At 32.6% G+C, this 19,604-nt stretch overlaps 1 pseudogene; it reads left to right on the top strand.

Moving 5' to 3' along the window:
- Positions 1 to 1,179: 1,179 nt before the first annotated feature.
- Positions 1,180 to 11,623, top strand: LOC124353914 (annotated as a pseudogene).
- Positions 11,624 to 19,604: the final 7,981 nt, after the last annotated feature.

The following is a 19,604-nucleotide window of genomic DNA, read 5'->3' on the forward strand; positions in this document are numbered from 1 at the left end:
AATTCCATAAAAACAGCAACATTTTGTTTTTATTTGTCTCCCACAGTTGTCGCTCCAAACAATCAACTTTTTTGTGGGTTATTTTGTTCAAGACTCCTTTCCACAATCAAGATGCTTCACCCTTTGCTCGTCTCTTACACATCGGTAATACTAAAGGCACATCCATTATGGATAACACAAACTCAATCTAATCACAATGTAAAGCGGTAACACACACTCCTCATACAGTGGTTAGAATGCCTGTGGCAACAAACATAACCTGCAAAACACGTATAGTCTGGCGTGTGTTGCGCGAGGCACTTGACTCGGTTTTTACTGATGTCACCCTTGAACATAGCCCATGCGCATTCTAGCGGCAAGGATTTGAACGAATTATTGATTTTTCTCGACATAGCCCGGTTTATACTGTATTGGGGTTGGCTTATAGCACACATTTTGATACTAAACTCAATTTCTTAATTTTTGGCACTTAGCCCGGTTTTTTACTTATACTCTACAATTATGCACTCTCTTGTTAATTAGCTTGTCTTGTTATTATTTATGATTTTGAAGAGCTGGAATATATGATTGTCACTTAAATTATTTTGAATCCCTTAATTACATTGTTGATCGTTAAGTTATTATTACCTTTAAGTATTATTGTAACTTACCATCTATTTGAATAAATTTTAAGTATTTTGTTGATATTAAATTAATATAATCTTGCACCGGTGATGTTATTCTTTTTGATCTGGCAACACATACAGATTACCAAATTTACTAATTTTGTTCCTTTCTTTATAGTTTATTTGTTGTTTTTTTTATCAAATATTTATCATTGTTATTGTTTAATTTGTATAGGTCTAAGCATGCTTCGTTATTTAAGTTAAAAATTTCTAAGTATCAGTGTTCAATACTGAATGATTATTACTTACTGTACAACGCCTTTTTTACTACAATGGTATTGCCATTGAGAGTTAAACAAATGAATAAAAATAACCATTATTTATTGCTCTTGTAATAGTTGAGTTAGCAATAATAAATTACGTATGCTGTAATTTGAGTTTCTGTTTTGTATATTAAATATTGTGTTGGCTTGTCACATTTCCAAACCAATAACCGAAATAAAGAGTAATAAATATTTTTTATTTTTATTTGGCACTTCATCTGTTGCAAAATGCAGAGGAGTCTCACTCTCAACATCTGACCTGACTAGCGAGCGACTTTGAGTAAATTTCGATTTCGAGTATTGTTGAGTTTAGTGTTGTGGGTTCGGAAAATATTGCGAATTTCGTTAGTCCTGGAGTCAGTCATATGAAGTATTTTTATGAAACTTGTGTGGTAAATTTGTAGCTATGACAAATCGGATAGTAATAATAGAGAACATACTTGCATTTAGTACATTTCAATGGACATAAATATAGGTATAGGTAAAGTAGGTATCACTTTGTTTACGTTAATTGTCTCAGAAATTCCTAATATGCATTTTATCCTTAACTGGCTTTCATTTTGATACTTTGGCAGATTTTGTAACCATGTAGTGGCAACTACCCGACTCCTTGGTTGTGGGTCAATGTTTAGTGTGCTTGTTGATGTGTTGTTTCCAAAAACATTTGTTAAACAATCTTAGAATTTTGTTTTTACATTGTTTTGTAGGCTATATTGGTGTATATTCGGGTAGGGTACGATAAGGGGACCCAGTTTTTTATATCGAACTTGGCAAATGATATTACTGAATCATAACCATCGATTTAATCAATCGATACTGATTAATTATCGTTAACGATTAATTAAATAATCTATATCAATAGCTGTAAACACTTTCAAATAATACTCTTAATGTAATATTTCAATTTTGGTACTTTGGGATTATACCGACCACACTAGTATGAAGAACACAAAAATAGAAATTTATAGAAACAAACATGATAGAACGAAAAAAACAACTCTTCAATTACAAAATTACAAACTTACAAGCATTTCCAGGTATTGTGATCGCTGTTATCTTATCTTTCTCGAGAATCCTGATTACGGCAGGCCGCGCGGCATCACGTGATTTGCACGGTACATAATTGCCTTTCCATTACAATTCAATTTATATTTCTGATTAGCCCCTCTAGAATTTGATATTTTACTGATAGGTACTATCTCGAGGGATGTTTTTCTTTCGTCGACATCAGCGCGGGGCAGCACCGAAGGTGCTGTCAACGCCCGCGCTGATGGCCGGAGGCACTCGCATTTTGGGTGGCGGAATGTGATCAAGAATAAAAACACGTTTTTAGTGTTTTTTTTAATAAAGAGTTTAGTTTGGTAAATGATTGTTTTTGTTGAATTTTTGTGTTTGGAGAAATGTAGAGGTAAAAACACGGAAGTACAACAAAGCGATGCACCAGCTGAACGGGCGGCGAGACTGCAATCACGTTATCTACTAGACGCTCGACTTTGACCTCTGTCTGAGGATGGGGAGGGGTTTGCGATAAGACAATTCCTGTTTTATATTGACGAAATATTGTTCTAACGCTAATCTAGTAATCAGTAGAAACGAAATGTGAAATAACGATTCATGTCTGGGTGTGGTCGGTATAATCCCAAAGTACCTCAATTTTATATAAGTAACATTTGATTATTAAAAATGACAGTCAATTTTAGAAAACTACACGACATAGCCTTGGAAGATGATAAGACATGTTTATCATGACTTCAACATGTTGGACTCGTGCGGAAAAAACCCATTATGTGAAATTTGTGGGAAAGAAACAACTGTAACTGTGAGAGGAGCAAATATGGTCATCTTCAGTTTTCCTAATTTTGGTTACAGTATAATAATTTTTTTGATCACTGTAAATATTAGATTCATATTTTAATTTAAAACATATGATTGTTATCGAGAACTATAGATAATTTATCGATTGATAGTCTAGGATTTGAGATGCGAATATTAGGTATCAATGGTTACATTGTTTGATATAAAAAACCGGGTACGCTTATCGTACCCTACCCGTATATATTCTGTTTAGAGACATTGAATTTTTGCACTAAAAAATTGTTTAGAACCCCTGCTCTAGTGTATACTAAGGTAGAGAATTGTATGTCTTCAGAGGTTCAGGATGTTTGAGTATGTAGAGTACAATATCATATATATAAGATAAATATAGTTTGAATTTTATTTGCAATAAAAATTGGTTTACAGTGAGCTAATGGTTCACAACATACAATAATTCTAATGGCTTTCTTTTGTATAGTAAACATTTCTGATATCCTACTGCAGTTTCCCCATAAAATAAGGCCATATCTGAGCACTGATTGAAAGAAAGCAAAATATGCCGTTCTGAGGTAATCAGTGTGCATACAACACGTGAGACGTCTTAAGAGGTAAACAATCCTGGAGAGCTTAGTTGATAGGTGATCAATGTGGGGTCCCCATGTTAAATGATCATCCACACAAACACCCAACAACTTCACATTATCCAACAATTCAATATCAGAATAAATATTTATTGTAATTTACTTGTCTCAGGCTAAAAATTACAATAAATGCAACCAGCCACTGCGAATAATTGGAAACTTCCCCATGACAATGCACTGTGTCACAGTGTGATTGTTATGCAGCAGCTGCTGGCAAAATTCTAGGTGGCAATGTTGCCTCACCCCTCGTACAGCCCAGACCTAGCTCCACCAGACTTTCTTGTTTCAATGAATGAAAAGGAAGCTCAAAGTACATCGGTTCGACTCCATCGAGGCGGTTCAAGAGGCAACGGCAAAGGTTCTCAACAGTATTTCGTAAACCGATTTCCAGCGGGCTTTTGACGAAAGGCAGATACTTATTGAACAGACCCTGTAGTGTAGTAAAAAACATTTTGTATCTGGTCCAAAATGTGGGCCTTTCACTGTTATATTAAGTTTTCTTGTTTGTGCAATGCTATTTATATGTTTTATTGTAAAAAAAACAATATTTTTATTGGAAGGATAACAAAGCATTTTTTAAATTTTGTCACATTGGGCCCACATTTGGAATGGTTTTATTCTCCTAAAATGTTAAATTACAAAATCTGCAAGTGCCTGAATCTCAGAAACTTAAATAACAACTAAATTATATAGCTAAGGTTTATTAGCACTAAAATAAGTATGAAACAATAAGTTGCCAATAAAGCTACATAAATATATAGCTGGAAAAAGTTACTAGTTTAAATATCTATATTTTGATTACAATTTCACTCAGTTATGATCAGCTAAGGCATTTGGGATTCATTCATACAATATTTTGGATTGTACCAAGAGCTTTCATCATATGTCAGAGATGCTTTTGTTCCTAATTTTGCAGCTGGGCATTAACTCAGTGTCTGTTACTGTTATGCTAATATAGAATAATACATTTATAGAAAGTTTGCATGTACTCACTGTAAGTGTTTTCAAGCAATTTGATAACTGCTTTAACATAAGAATTCTGCCTATATAAAATTAAAGCTGTCTTAAATTTTGGGTGAGTAAGCAGTGTATTCTGGTTTGAGAATATGGGTAAAAGTATAATTAAATTGCTGGAGAAGACATTTTTAAGATCACAACAAAGATTTGTGTGATACTTAACAAATCCGTAGTGTAAAACCATCCTGAGTGTGTTATATCTGTTATATGTTATATAGGTTATGCAGATATAACAATCACATCTGTTAAGATGAATTTGATTTTATGGATAATCTGAAAGTTTTCCGAATTAGTAAGAGTAGATATGCGAAGGGAACTTAAACTCCCTCTCATTTTGTAGCCTTACAAGTTTTTCAGAGTTCTGCATTGTGATATCTACCAGAAAAATATTTAGAATGGAGTTCCGAGGCATACCTTTTATATAAGAGATAGTTTGTTAGTCCTTTGTTTGTAGTTATTATTCACAATGGATGATTAAAAAAAGTAACAGGGTTTTGGACATTTTCTCTCATTATATGTTATATTTTTTGCAAAATATAATGATGACAAGAATTTCATGATGGCACCTTAACATTATGTATCCCACAAGGGATATGGCAACAGTTCTAGTGACACTTAAGTTGTTAATTGTGACAAACTTATTATGGCGTAACAGTCTTGTGTCTCTAGTCATGATCATTCATTTATTAGAGCCGCAGTAAAGGTGCTAATCCTAATATAATTTCAAAACTGAAGCTGTAAATAGATTTGATGGAGAATGAAAATGACATTTAATTTATGACTGTATGACTACTCTCGTTTCAAATAAAGCCTCATTTCCTTAAGCATGTTTTTCGTGTTCATTTTCATGCTGAGGTTCCAGGGCTAATTTGGATCCTCAATTTTCATTATTTGAGTGTCACTAGCTAGTGTGAGGACCAGTGAGACATAGGGGTGTATGAGAGTCTTGTAGTAAAAGAGTATATCAACCCTTTACACACCACTAATAAATTCCATAACTTTCCTTTAACGCCAAGACAACTATAAATTGTTTTTCTTTAAATTCAAAGCTAATTTTGATTATAATTGCTATAATAAGAGGTAAACATAAAAAATATAAATAGGACATTATAGTTAAAATTAGCATATTAATGTATTTAAAAAATGTAAAAATAACTATTTACAAAACTCTTAATTTTATTTAAATTCTAACTCACGGTAAAATGTAATAAAACTTAAAAATTATGAAAACTACTAATTATTAGAGCATTTTCTTTTATAAGATTTTGTAGATAAGGTCTATCATCTTATCTTGTATGATTGTTCATTTAGATCAAAAATTCAATTCTACTCGTAAAATAAAATACACTTCATTGTCACTGTAAAATGAAAAGAAATTGTACGTAATCACAATACTATCACACAATGAAGAGTAATAACGAGATATGTAGTAGACACTTGTGACAACCGACAAAGCAGAAATAAATACCAAAGGCAGATAACGGATATATTTGGTTATGGCTCTGTAGGACGCGTAAAGCAGCTAGACAAAGAATGTCTCTCTCCCGTCATGTAATGTATGGCATGTGTAGTATAGTCATCTAAAAATACTTTCTTGTCAACCGCAATAACCATGGAGTATGCGCCTTCAATTTCAAAGACTTTTTTTTAAACTATAAAACTCTCCAAGAGATAATGTTTAATATAGGATATAAAAGTGTGTGCTGTTTAGGTTAAAGTCTATCATTCAACTATATCCACCTATGGCTTGGAAGGGTTAACAAAGGAACACTACTGTCCACTTCGAGGGTCTATCCTGGCTCACCATACTCGTTTGTTTACCCATTTTGGGCATATAGACATAGATAATCTCTATACATAAATGTTTAATTTGAAGCTTTACATGAGCAATCAGATAGAAAAAATAAAGTCCACAACATTAATTTCATCCATAGGTATGCAAATATGCCCCAAAAGTTTAAAGGTGCTTGGTAGTAGCATTTATAGGTGCAATAGTGGTTTGAATGATATATTAAGTGTAAAGTTTTAAATATAATTCTTTAGTAAAGATGGAAATAATTCAAACACAAGTGATGTATAAACAAATTTTTTTTTTTATAAAAACAAACATAACACAATGTTAGTTAAGCTCCTCTTAGGGTTATTGATTATATTCCGACAAAACATTGACTATAGTACTATACTAATTTATTGTAATAAAAGATTATCATCATCCTGGTTACCTCAAAAACATAATTCTCTAAAAACAGCTGACATCTAAGCTAAGGTATATTAGCCACTTTGTAATGAGGTGTAAACAAGTATTGGTTCTAAGTGTTCAGTTCTAGTTTTTGTGGAATAATGTATTTAATTTCTTAGGTCTTATTCCTTTTTTATTATGGGCGAAAGCTTTATTATCAAATGTATATAAAACATGATTTTGTGGATAAAAGGTAAGAATAGCTACTGTACATTTTTAGAATCAGCTAAAAATTGTGAAGTAATTATTACAGTTGTAGTGTTAATCTGTATTGTTACACAATGGATCATTATCAGAGTTGCCTTCACTATTTTTATATTACTAAAAATAATTGGTTACACAGATGTCAATGCAAACTCATTTTTGTTTTCAGGTCATAGTCAACATCTAACAAGTTTATATCATCTTCAAGACATGAGATTTGTGATATTGGAACACTGTTTCCTTAATGCAATTTAATGGCCCTTAATCCATCTGACTTATTACACAAATATCAAACTATATAATATTTATATGAAATGTTGTAATAATAACCAAATGCTGGTGTCACCAAGTGATTATTTATAAAAGAAACTGTAAAGCAGTTTCAGATGAAAAATTCTCTTGAGGAAATCTTGTATGACTGTGATTATTATTTTATCATGGAAAAACACCATTTGAAATTTGAGTTTACCATTACTCTTGTGTTTTAATTTAGAAGACTAGAAGCAATAGAGCGTATCATCAAAGTAAGAGATAAATTAGCTCTGTGTAATATATGTTTGCCATGGAAAACAAAATCAAAACACTTCACAAATGCTGTATTTGTAGTTATGAAACTAAATTAAAAGGAAATTTGACAAGACATGTATTAACGCACACAGGGGAGAGACCACATAAGTGTCCTCTGTGTGATTTTTCAACTATACAAGAGGCGAATTTAAAGAGTCATATATTAAAGCACACAGGTGAGAAACCGTATAAATGCACTATGTGCAGTTATACAGGTGCACGAAGTGATCACTTTAACACTCATCTATTAAGTCATACAGGTGAAAAGCCATATAAATGTCCACACTGTAGATATGCTTCCAGATTTAGGAGATGTTTAAAGGTACATTTGATGACCCACACAGGTGAAAAACCGCACAAATGTTCCTTTTGTAACTTTGCATGTGCTCAAAAAGGAAATCTCATGATTCATATTCTAACTCACACAGGTGAGAAACCCTTCAAGTGTTCCTTGTGTAATTTTGCAACCACTGACAATGGAAGTTTGAAAAAAACACATGTTTATACATAGACCTTCAGATCAGAAACCGTATAAGTGTTCAAAGTGTAGTTATACTTGCATAAGCAGCAGTGACTTGAAGAAACATTTTTCAATTCATGGTAACAAAAAACCTTTCAAGTGTTCTTTGTGTCCTTATACTGCCACAAGCAAGAGTTATTTATTGAGGCATTCATTAACTCATGCCGGTCGCAAACCATACAATTGTTATTTATGTAGTTTTGGAAGTTTAAGAAAAAAACATTTGGTTGCCCATATAGCTACCCACACTGGTGATAAACCATACAAGTGCCCTGTTTGTAAATATACCTGCAAATCCAGTTTAAGTTTTGAGAAACACTTGTTAAAACATACAAGTTAGAGCTGAACATATTATCACTTAAAAGCAATACCATATTATCACAACTTTACAGGAGGAGTGAGATATATTGTAGATAAATATAGTAGAATGTTGCTTTATTGAATTAAAAGATGTTTAGATCCTTAGGTCCTTAAAAACAATAATCAAACTTATTAAAAATACTACATTACTTAGGTGGTGTTGGTAATTAAATTTTTTAAACTATTTTTTTATATTTGACATTGGAACATTTATTAACATAACCATTTGCACAGATTCCATCAAACCTGTTTTTATTTCTTTCGTAATAAAAAATAAAACAAGCTTTGAACTCAGTTTATAATTTTTTGTTTTTGTTTGTTCTTATCAATTTTATTGTTGCAATCATGGAGTTCCAATTTTACTTCTTTTTCAGTATCTGATTTTGATTTAAGTTTCCTTGTACACACGTCTTGCTCTTTCTTTGATAATGACATGTTTATGTATCTTCTTTCTTTTTATTTACCTGAAGTACTTTATTTTGCTCGTGTAGAATGGTAGGCTGTCACAATGGCAATCAGCAGGGATTATGTTTTTAGCTCTTAAAGGTGTACAATCGATTTAGTGGTTTTAATATGGTTTTTTGCGTAGTAAAGCTATAGCAAATCACTAAACCAACGCCATCAGAGTTTTGTTATAACAAGACATATTAATAGTGGCTAATGAGGTTCCGAAAACATGCAAAAAGTGTCAGATAACCAGTAACTGATATTGTGTCATTTCTTACTAGGCTCATGAATAATTATTGTTTTGAGTTTATGTATTTTAACAAATCTCACGGATAGAAAAGTTTTTTGTTTTAATCACTGTATTCAAAGTGAGTAGTTTTGAAAGAAAAGAAAAAAACATTAAAATGTAAATATATATTTCTTGTATGCATGTGTTTTTCTCACTGAACTCCTAAACGACTGGATCGATTGTGTGTGTTGAAGGGGATTTGAGAATGGTTTAGATTCACAATTTGGTCCAATTTAAATTTCTTATTTAATTAACTTTTTATTTATACATTTTAGTTGATTTTGGAATGTTTTACAATGGAACCGGCAGACTGCGCTTCGACACTTATACAATGTGAACTGATACTTAACAGCTGTTAACACTTTCAGCTGAAGTTTATCAAACAGGCAGAAACATCTGTTTACAATTAAATTTGAGAAAATATTAAATTATTGTAAAGTGATGGATCAGTAGTGTAATGCAGATTGCAAAGACCTAAAATTAGATATTTAAAATTATCTAATTTAAACAGGAGGAATATAGACAGCACAATCGATTAAGTGACTGGGATCTAAGTTAATATTGATGCTAATGGATTCCGACTTGACACAAGGAAAACTTGTCATAGATAAATCCAACTTATTTTAGGCTGACCACTACCAAAACACCACCACCATTTTTCTTATTTATTGAAACTATTGAGTTTCAATAGTTCTGTCACAGCAAAATACATTTTAATGAGACAATCATCCAAGTTCAGCATCAGCTACACTAGAATTTATTTTAGGTTCCTATCTATGTATTATATATAGACCTAAAATTATATATTTAAAGTTATCTAATTTTAAATTAAATTAAATATAATTTTAAGACTATTATTATCTAATTCTAAATTGAAATTGCACCAATGAGTAATAAACCATCTAATTCAATGGAAATATTATTTAAACGCTGTTATAAAAAGTATCTTATCATAAAAAGCTGTGAATGTTTGTACAAAAGTTAATCAAATCTAGTTAGCTCCTTTGACATTGTATATGGCATTTTTACTGTAGTTAAAGGAAAGCAAATGTTAACATACTCTTCCCCTTATACCAGAAGCGTATGCCTTTATACACATTTCTTGACCAGTGAAAACATCAAAATCAATTCAGCACCAGATATATTAATCTAACTTTGATTCCAAAACTAACATATGTAATAATTTTTTTTGTTAGTGGAACAGGATAATTCAGTTGTGGAACCGTAAATAAAGTAGACCGGGAATGAATTTAAACGACCGGAACAGACCGCAGAGACGCATTAGTTATACAATAAACTTAGGTCATTGGGGAAAAAAATGTAACTATAACACTAGAAATGTCTTAGACCGGAGGTAGATTACAAGTGCTTGTAGCAGACACTTTTGGACCCAATGAGATCTTAAAAACGAACATATGTATATATTTTATAGATCAAGTAAATATAAATTAGCCCGGAAGTGAATTTAATCAGATGGATCAGACTCTTTTTGACCACTGTAACGTTTAAGTAGTACCAAGTTATTTTCTTTATCGGGACAAAGAGGCAAACTATAACTGTCACTTGAAAAATTATTTATCAAAAGTAAATTAAAAGAGCCGAAAGAGGACGCTTTATGACCGAAGTTGGTGTATATTTTCTTGATCGGAGCACAAGGCAAACTCTACAATGGTATTGGAAATAAGAAAGTGAATTTAATTAGGAAGATGGAACTTGATTCTTTATAACCAAATTAGTTTATCGAGACTTATCTATGTAAAGGAAGTGTCCTGAATTATGTATCAACGAAGGAATGACTTTTCTCTGCGACATCAGGGCTGGTGATCAAGTTGTGAAATTTCCATAAGAAATGCATTGCAGCAAATGCATTTTATTTATTAAAAGAACCTGTCATAAAGTAATCAACTGTTCTATGTAAACATTATAATACAACCATATGTTTAATTAATTTAAGTACCATTTGAAGAGTATTGCTATTTATAGTCTTGAAAGCATAAAAGTTATATGGAAACCCACATAACAAATATCTAAGATAATCTTAATTCTATTCCTAAACTGCACAGAATGCTGTATATCATTATGCACTATATCACCATTACTATGCATTACATCATTAATTGCTACTGTCTTCGGTTTAAGGATTTCAGGATTTCTCCTTACTGGCCTAAAATATTTTAATTGTTACTCAAATCGTTGGAGCAATTTAATAAATTATCATGGAATGTCGGAGGAAAATTTAAATAATAACTTAAATCCAAAATGGATCAGAAGATTGGAATAGCTTTGAGTGCTAACAAATATCTCTGGAGCGTTTGAAATGTTATAGAAAAATCATACGTGAATATAGTGTCCTGTTTTGAACAGGAAATTGCATGTGAAGGCGCAGGTAACTACTAGTATTGTTTGATATTTTTTACTTTAAATTGCATATAATGGTATAGTACTTGTAAATAATATAGGCTTAAAACTATTTTAATTGTGTCTTGGCTTGAATTAATGTTTTAAGGTTGTTCCTGTTGATTTATTTAATACAATGTATAAATTACTGTGAATAAAGATATGTTAAACAATAATAATAAATTGTTTATACTGTTTACTATATTGACTTTTATTTCATATATTACCTTTATTTACCCATTTCTACTCAAATATAGAGTTTTTGGGTTTTTATTGTTGACACATATCTAAAAAAACACAACTAACACAAACTACGGTGGTACTAAGTGGATCCTTATTTCTTTAGTTTTTATGTAATTTATATGTTCTATATATATATATATATATATATATATATATATATATATATATATATATATATATATATATGTTATTCACAAAAATTTCAAAGGAATAAGCTATACTGAATTCTGGTCCAACACTAAAAATGTATTTTGTAAGGCCTGGGTTCTATAATTATTATTCTTATTATGGTTTTAAAATTTAAATGTTCATTTTTGGATATTTTTTAAAGGTGAGTTGAAGTAAAAAGTAATGGAGACATCAAAAGTGTTATTTGATTGAATGAGTATAAGTATAAAATAAAACACAAATAAAACTGATCCAAATTCAACATAAACATATCAAAAACGGTTGTAAAAAGCTATATCAAAATGTAAACTTAAAATTATGTACTCATATTTTATTTATCAGTATTTACACAATTTATTATACTTGCATCAAAATGTTTTAGTGACTAACCCAGCTTTTGATATTTTTGGAGAGTTCTAATCTGATGGACTCGTACACTGAGGCATTAATAAATTACTCACTTGCATTACCAACCATGGTATAGTGACCAAATATTGTGCCATCAATGGTCCTTTTTTTTGTTAGAAATGGAGTAATTTTTATTGATGATTTTGTTCATTAAATAAAAAAATCTTGATTTCCCAATCTCAAACCAAAAATTGGGTAATATTTGTGTTGTACATACACAAGGAAAACAGATGGAAGGAAATAATATTAACAAACTCAGTGGTTCAATGATACATTTGAAATTTTACTATCTGGCTGTTCAAGGAGGATTACTGGAGTGGCTGGAAAAATTTCATTTTTGTTTTTCTTTCTTGTCTGCACGATACTCGAGGACAAACATGCATATAGACTTGAAATCTTACATGAAGCTTCATATCTATTTATGCAACATCACGTTCAATGATGGTGCATGTCAATCAATTGGATTTGGGAGAGCATTAATAAATATTTTTTATATTAGTCTATGTACACAAAAAATTGTTTATTTAAGCTGTACCGGTACTGAAATTCTCTTTTTTAAATGTTGAATATTCAGTACAAAACAGTTTGTTTTCTTTTACTCTAAAATATTGAAACCTACTTGATTATCTGATACTTATTAATAGTTTAACTTGTCTCTTATTGCCACTTAAGCCTACTACTGAGACTAATTAACTCTTGTTTTGATAATTAACTAAATTAATTATTAACTAATTATGCTAAACTCGATTTGAAAATAATTTAAACTCTATTAGCCTACTTACTAGCTGGTGGATGGAAACTTTAGTGCGCATGGCGCCAAGGGAGAAATAATTGTTAAAACTAACTCGATTAAAAACTTAAGACTTAACTTTCACCAGGTTACTGCTCTTGACCTTGCACAACAGCTGAAGAAATTGATGACTGTCCTGTAGATGAAAAATATGTAGTATGAGACATCTTCAAACTAAAAATCACCAGAGGTGAGACCTGAATTTAGGTCGTCTCCCTCCTACCAGACTCCAAGAGAGATCTTCAAAACATTTGACCATCAACAGACAACTACAAGTTGGTTCAACTTATGTACATGACCGTCAAAACGACCCTCTGTGCCAGAACTTCAGTCTTGAAACATGTACTGTTGGCTATGGACTTCCCCATGCACTCCGAAACGTGGATATAACGGGTGAACCAAGGACCATTCTATATTCAAAGTAAATCCAGTCTGTCAAAAGAAAAATGTGTTATAATGGGACTTTTACTCTCATGACCACCTTGAAAGGCTTGGTACAGTATTTCACCAAGACATATTTGTTTTATTTTATATCTTTGAACGCTATTAGTTAAAATTATTCATCGTTTATAGTTATGTTCAAACTAAAGTATGGATTTAATAACTAAAATTATAACAGCATAATTTTATTTTGAGGTATAACACTTTTTATGAGTGATCTATTGATTTGATCATTCTATATTTGATGGAATTATGTTATGTCATCTAGCACAAAAACTATTAGATATAGAGCTCCACAGTATCTGTTGTTTAAAAGAAGAGTTCATTATCTTGTTCCCTTCATAAAATTTTAGTATATACCAAAATTGACATGGTTTTTAAATATTACTTTTTAATAAACATTTTTCTTAAGATATAATTACTAAATCTTTAAACTCTAGCAACTAAATTATATTGTGAACCTACCCCGAAAATTAGGTGATGTTACCTGTAACCAGGGTGACCAGACATTCAGCTTTAGGAGGACATGTCCTCCCAACTTTTGAACATTATGCCAAACGTCCGGCTTTTGGTGAACACTTAAATGTTCAAAAATATTAGCATCACATTAAAAAATTCTTCTGATTTCCGAAATCCCAAAAATAGGCCATTTAAAATTATAGCAGCTCACACTTAATGTTATGGCATATTAACTTTGCTAGTTATAGCGATAATTTCTGATAAATGCCTGTTAGTACAGCTTACTAATGTTACGAATCAATGAAATGAATTAATTTAAATTATTTCACAAAAGTGTAATTTTAACATAATTTTAAACAGTTTGGTTCAAATCATTTACAATTTTTAAGGAAACAAATTTGAATAATAATTAATTCAATCTTATGCCACATACAAAATAATGGCTTCGAATAGTACTTTTAACCATCAATATATAATATAATACAATAATAATATAATATTAATATATATATATATATATATATATATTTAATATTATGAATTCCTTTTATTTTTCGATTTATATATTAAAACAAATTCCATTTGATTTTTTGTAATTTCCATTAGAAGCAATACAGTATTAATTATTTTGTAATGTGCGTTTATCTAATAGTGAACAAATAAATGTTTTTTTTGCAAAGTTTATAAGAATATTTAATACTGTCTTCTATGCTTTGATGTCCTTTATCACATCCAAAAGTCCTCCTTGTATGAATTTGCGTCTGATCACCCTGCCTGTCACGGTTACTGAGATGTACACCATAAAAAACTAAAAAATATCAACTTAAGAGATATCAACGAAATTTAAGAATAACATAATAAAATGATTTCAACCGAATTAACCACCAGCTGAATATAATGGATCGCTTGGATCTTTGTCTCAAGATATTGGTCCTCAAGCTGCTTTTTCTGTGTTGAATGATTTTGTCTAATTCTTCAGGACCTGTTTTTGTTTTTGCACGCTCATAGTCCAAGTTTTCGTATTCGCAAGTAAGTCATTAAGTCCTATTTTTAATCTCGCAACTTAACACTTATAGACTAACGATCATTGAAGGATTATCACACCATCTTAAATCAAAAATTTAGAACGATTTAAACATATCTGTTTGGGATATGGGATCAAATTAGATTGTTGATTTTAAATTTTACCAGCAGACTTAATAATTCAGGGTTGAAAGAAAGCTAGCCGGGTTTCTATTAGAACATATATAGAAAATACAGTTCAATAAAAACTTTTCTTTTTATTCCTTGACTACCAAGCACCAATCTGTTTCTTGGGTTTGAATATTATAACGTAGGAACAATTATTTACCCTTATCAAGTGATTGGTGACAACGATTTCGTCCCAAATTACCTTCTTCTCAACGATGGCCCAGACTGATAGGAATATACACTACATCGTTTTCTTGTGCGCCTGATGTATCGGCTCTTCCATTACAGCACAAATAGCAAGATTATTTGCCATTTGTTGTCTTTGAAATATTCATTATCTGCAACATCTAATTCACATTGAAAAACTCCGTACTATTTCTTAACTTTGGTAAACTTACAATCTCTTTTGGTATTATGTTTCTGTATGTATTTTTTTACTTCAACTGTGATTGAATCAAAATATTTTGTCTGGAAATACATTTTTGGTTTTCGTTTTTTCCATTTCTCAAGTACATTAGGATCTTCGTTTATCACGAATTCATGTTAATGCTTGGATATTATATTCTATTTCTCCCGTTGTTTCTTTCATGCAGTCTCAGGTATTTCCAAAATTTCTTTGAATGATACCAATACTCTTTCTCTTAATATTTTTTTAAAGTTAAAGTCTTCTTCAAGTTTCTCTGTCGATCCAAAACTCTGTCCTTCAACAGGTAAAACCAGTTTTGTAATACTTAATTGTATGTAATTTATTTTTCTGAATGTTTAATGATAAATCAAAATAGCAGCGACGAGTACGGCATATATTTATTCAAAAACTTTTCACAACAATGGATTTATGATGAAAGGCTGCCCCCCAGGGGGGAGTTCTGTCTCGTCTCCTGTGGACGATCTTCTTAGCAAAGAAGAGAAAGCTACTATGTTATGCGGACGACCTAGTGCTTATGATCAAAGGAAAAAACAAAGGCTAGCTGGAACGCCTAATTCAAAAATAACTAAATCTCATAAGCAACTGGTGTCATGGGGAAGGTCTATGGATCAACCCATCTAAAACAAATATGATTACCTTTACCAGGAAAAGAAAGTTCCAGCTTACACAACCTGTTCTGGAGGGAATCAGCATAAACCAAACAAAAGAAGTGAAATACCTGGGTTTAATCCTAGATGAGAAGCTCACTTGGAACTCCCATATTGAAAACAGGATATCCAAAGCGACAATGGCCCTTGGGGCTTAAACCCTTAAACCCAAAATGATATATTGGATAAGAAACCATAATTAAACCAATGGTCACATATGCTGCCTTAGTGTAGTGGTCGAAAGTAGAACAAACAACAGCTGCTAAAAGGCTACAGAGTCTTCAAAGGCTAGCTTGCTTAAGCATCACGGGAGCAATGAGCTCCTGCCCAACATTAGCAATTGAAGCGGTCCTGGGATACACTCCTCTGGGGCAGGAGGTGGTGAGAATAGCTGCTGTAAGTGCAATAAAGCTTCTAGGAACAAAGGTAATAAATGCTACCTCCTTAGAAGGCCACATGAAAATATTGCAAGTATTTCCTGAGGCTGAAATGCTAACCAAAGTGTCAGACGCAATGGTTTAGAAATACTCCTTTGACAACCCATATATGGTCTCTATTGGAAGTAGGGAGAAATGAATTAAAAAGGAGGCCTACCCTACAAAAGGATTCCTGAAGTTTTACACAGATGGTTCATGCCTTGACTCTAGGGCAGGATACGGAATACATGGACCAGGAGTCGACATGGCTGTGCCCCTAGGAAGACATTTCACGGTTTTTCAGGCAGAGGTCATGGCAATAGACTCATGTTCCAGAAGACTCATACAAATGAGGACATAACGATTAAAATACCTAATACTTTCTGATAGACTGCATTGAAGGCACCTGTTCGTTTGATTCGAAAGCGGTCTGGAAATGTAAGAATGCTCTAGCAGAGCTGGCAATGAATAACAGAGTAACACTCGGTTGGGTACCGGGTCATGAAGGCATTCATGGAAATGGAAAAGCAGACATCCTCGCCAAAAAGGGAGTGGAATCCACAGTGGTGGGGTCTGAGCCAGGTTGCGGGATAAGCCTTCTCCAACATTAAAGCTCTGGTCAAAGATTGAGAAAAGAGGATAAGACACAATAATTGGAGTAGAGCCTCAGGATTAAGACTATCCAAAATGTTTATCTCTCCTTACATTAAAGGGTGGACAGCTCTCTTAGATCACAATAAGGAGGATATAAGACTAATATTAGGAATGTTGATAGGATATGGCCCCCTAAGGAAACATCTTATGAAGGTAGGCCTTAGCCAGACTAATGAATGTAGACTTTCTCCTCAGCCCCAAGGATATCAGAGAACAGGAGCCCTCAAATCTGATTGGTTTTTACAAAAGCCTCGGACTTTGAGGACACAAAATTAGTAAGGGAGGCGCAAAGGTCCTTTTAGGACTACGTGCGGGGAAAAACTGTCCTTTTCCCTCAGGAAGGAAAAAAAATGGATTTATGATATTCATTTCGCTTTTTTCTTTCTCGATAACTGGTACTACATCTTTTTATATTTCTTGTATGTAGAAGAAGTCGTTATATACAATTGTCGCGTCTTCACCAGTAACCTCATTGAATTCTGTAGGTTGTATAGTATGATCCATGTCTAGAAATGCTTCTTGTACACTTTGGTTTAGCTATGGGCTGAGAAAAATTAGAAGCATGCTGTACATCTTATGAGTAAACTCTTAAAAATTAATACAGTTTAGCAATGGTCAGAATAACATTTTTACGGGTTTTGCTAAGTTTATCCTCACCAATTCTCCAAGACACCATATGCATGTAAAGGTAACAACAAATATGAACATTACAAATGACCCAAATTTAGGATTTGTAATTGTACAAATTTTGAACATTTTACCCAAATAGACCTTTACTGGCGTTTTGTTCCATGACAAGAGGACCGCTTGAACTCAAGTTGGTTAAAATCAAAAACATTATAAGAAAAACCTATGTGAAGTGAATACTTTAACGAAAGCTATAAAACTGTTAAAACACGATGAAATGCTGCTTACATCATGTTTAAAACACAACGTCAAAAATAGATTTTATTTTTATTTTTACAACACCAGTGTAATAGTTAACCGTGTTGTATTCATCCTTTAGAGGTGTCGTGACAGAACCAGTACAATCGATATGCATAAAAAATTTCTGATTCTTGTATCAAATGGACTGCAACATTTCTATCTGAAAATTACTAAACAAAAACACTTTAAGTGGTTAACTGATTTCCTGGCTCTATCTCTTATCCTTCTACAGAGTCTTGTCATGTTTGCCTGCATGAATAAATATCTGTGTGTAATCCGGATTTTGATTTACTCTTTGTGCTGCCACAGACCTTGACTTTTGAAAAATTTTCAATGATTTTATTAACCCTAAATTCCTTGCTAACACAGTTTGTGTTGCCTATTCTTGGATTCCATTTGACCTTTAAGCTAGTGGTTTTGTTTTCTGTAACTCTTCTTGTATCCCCACAGTTGCGTTGTCCTTTTCTGTCCAAAATGCCCCATTCAGATAAACCTCCACCATGCTAAGGGCACAACTTAAATTTTGGGAAGAAGGTTTATCACAACAGGCCAGGATATCGACCTAATCCATGGACTTTGGATCAACAAAGTTTATATCAGGGGCCTAACGACTGAGGTTGGTAATCTTATTTATGATTAATGAAATGAAAACCCTAGAACGCGTGTCCTAATCTCAAAAATAAAACAAGAAAACTTCTTAAATGAGCAGAAAGAACAGACCACTGGTTCCCATACCTAAATCCCCTAAATTAATACAAGAAAGAAATTAGGACAAATAAAAGAAGAACTTATAAAAACTGTTTAAAAACATAAATAGCCTACCAGAGGCTGCCAGGCTTCATAAAACTCTCCAAACTGATCACTCAGGGTCCTTAGTAAACCACCTAGGGTCTTTAGTAAAGGCTAATGGCGACACGGTGAACAAGATGGAAACTTTAGAACTGTTGTCAGAGACGTACTTTCCGGGCGGAGTCTCAACTCGAAATAGAAGTTTTACTCTCTGACGGGGGAGAGATCTAGTCGAGAGTTTGCAAAATCCAGACAGAAGAATCTTTACATCAGAAAGGACTAAGTGGGCAATAACATCCTTCAAGCCCTTTCAATCTCGTGGGGCGGATAGTCTTCTATATAGATGTGGATGTAAGTCAACTACCACCGCTCTACGCAGCTTAGTCGAAGTGGTGGAGGACACCTTCACAGAAAAGGAAGTCCTAGTCAGCGTCTTCATGGATATTGAAGGAGCTGTTGACCGAGTACCATAATAATTCATGGAGGCAGCTGTGGAACGTTCTGTAGTGCCTCCATATGTTCTCAAGTGGATGGTAGCCCTCCCAAAAATTAGACAAGTAACAGCAAAGTTCGGAAATTAATCGGTCACAATCGCTGCCCGGAAAGGATGCCTTCATGGA

This window comes from Homalodisca vitripennis, chromosome 2, assembly GCF_021130785.1.
Source record: "Homalodisca vitripennis isolate AUS2020 chromosome 2, UT_GWSS_2.1, whole genome shotgun sequence".
In the NCBI taxonomy this organism is placed as follows: Eukaryota; Metazoa; Arthropoda; class Insecta; order Hemiptera; family Cicadellidae; genus Homalodisca; species Homalodisca vitripennis.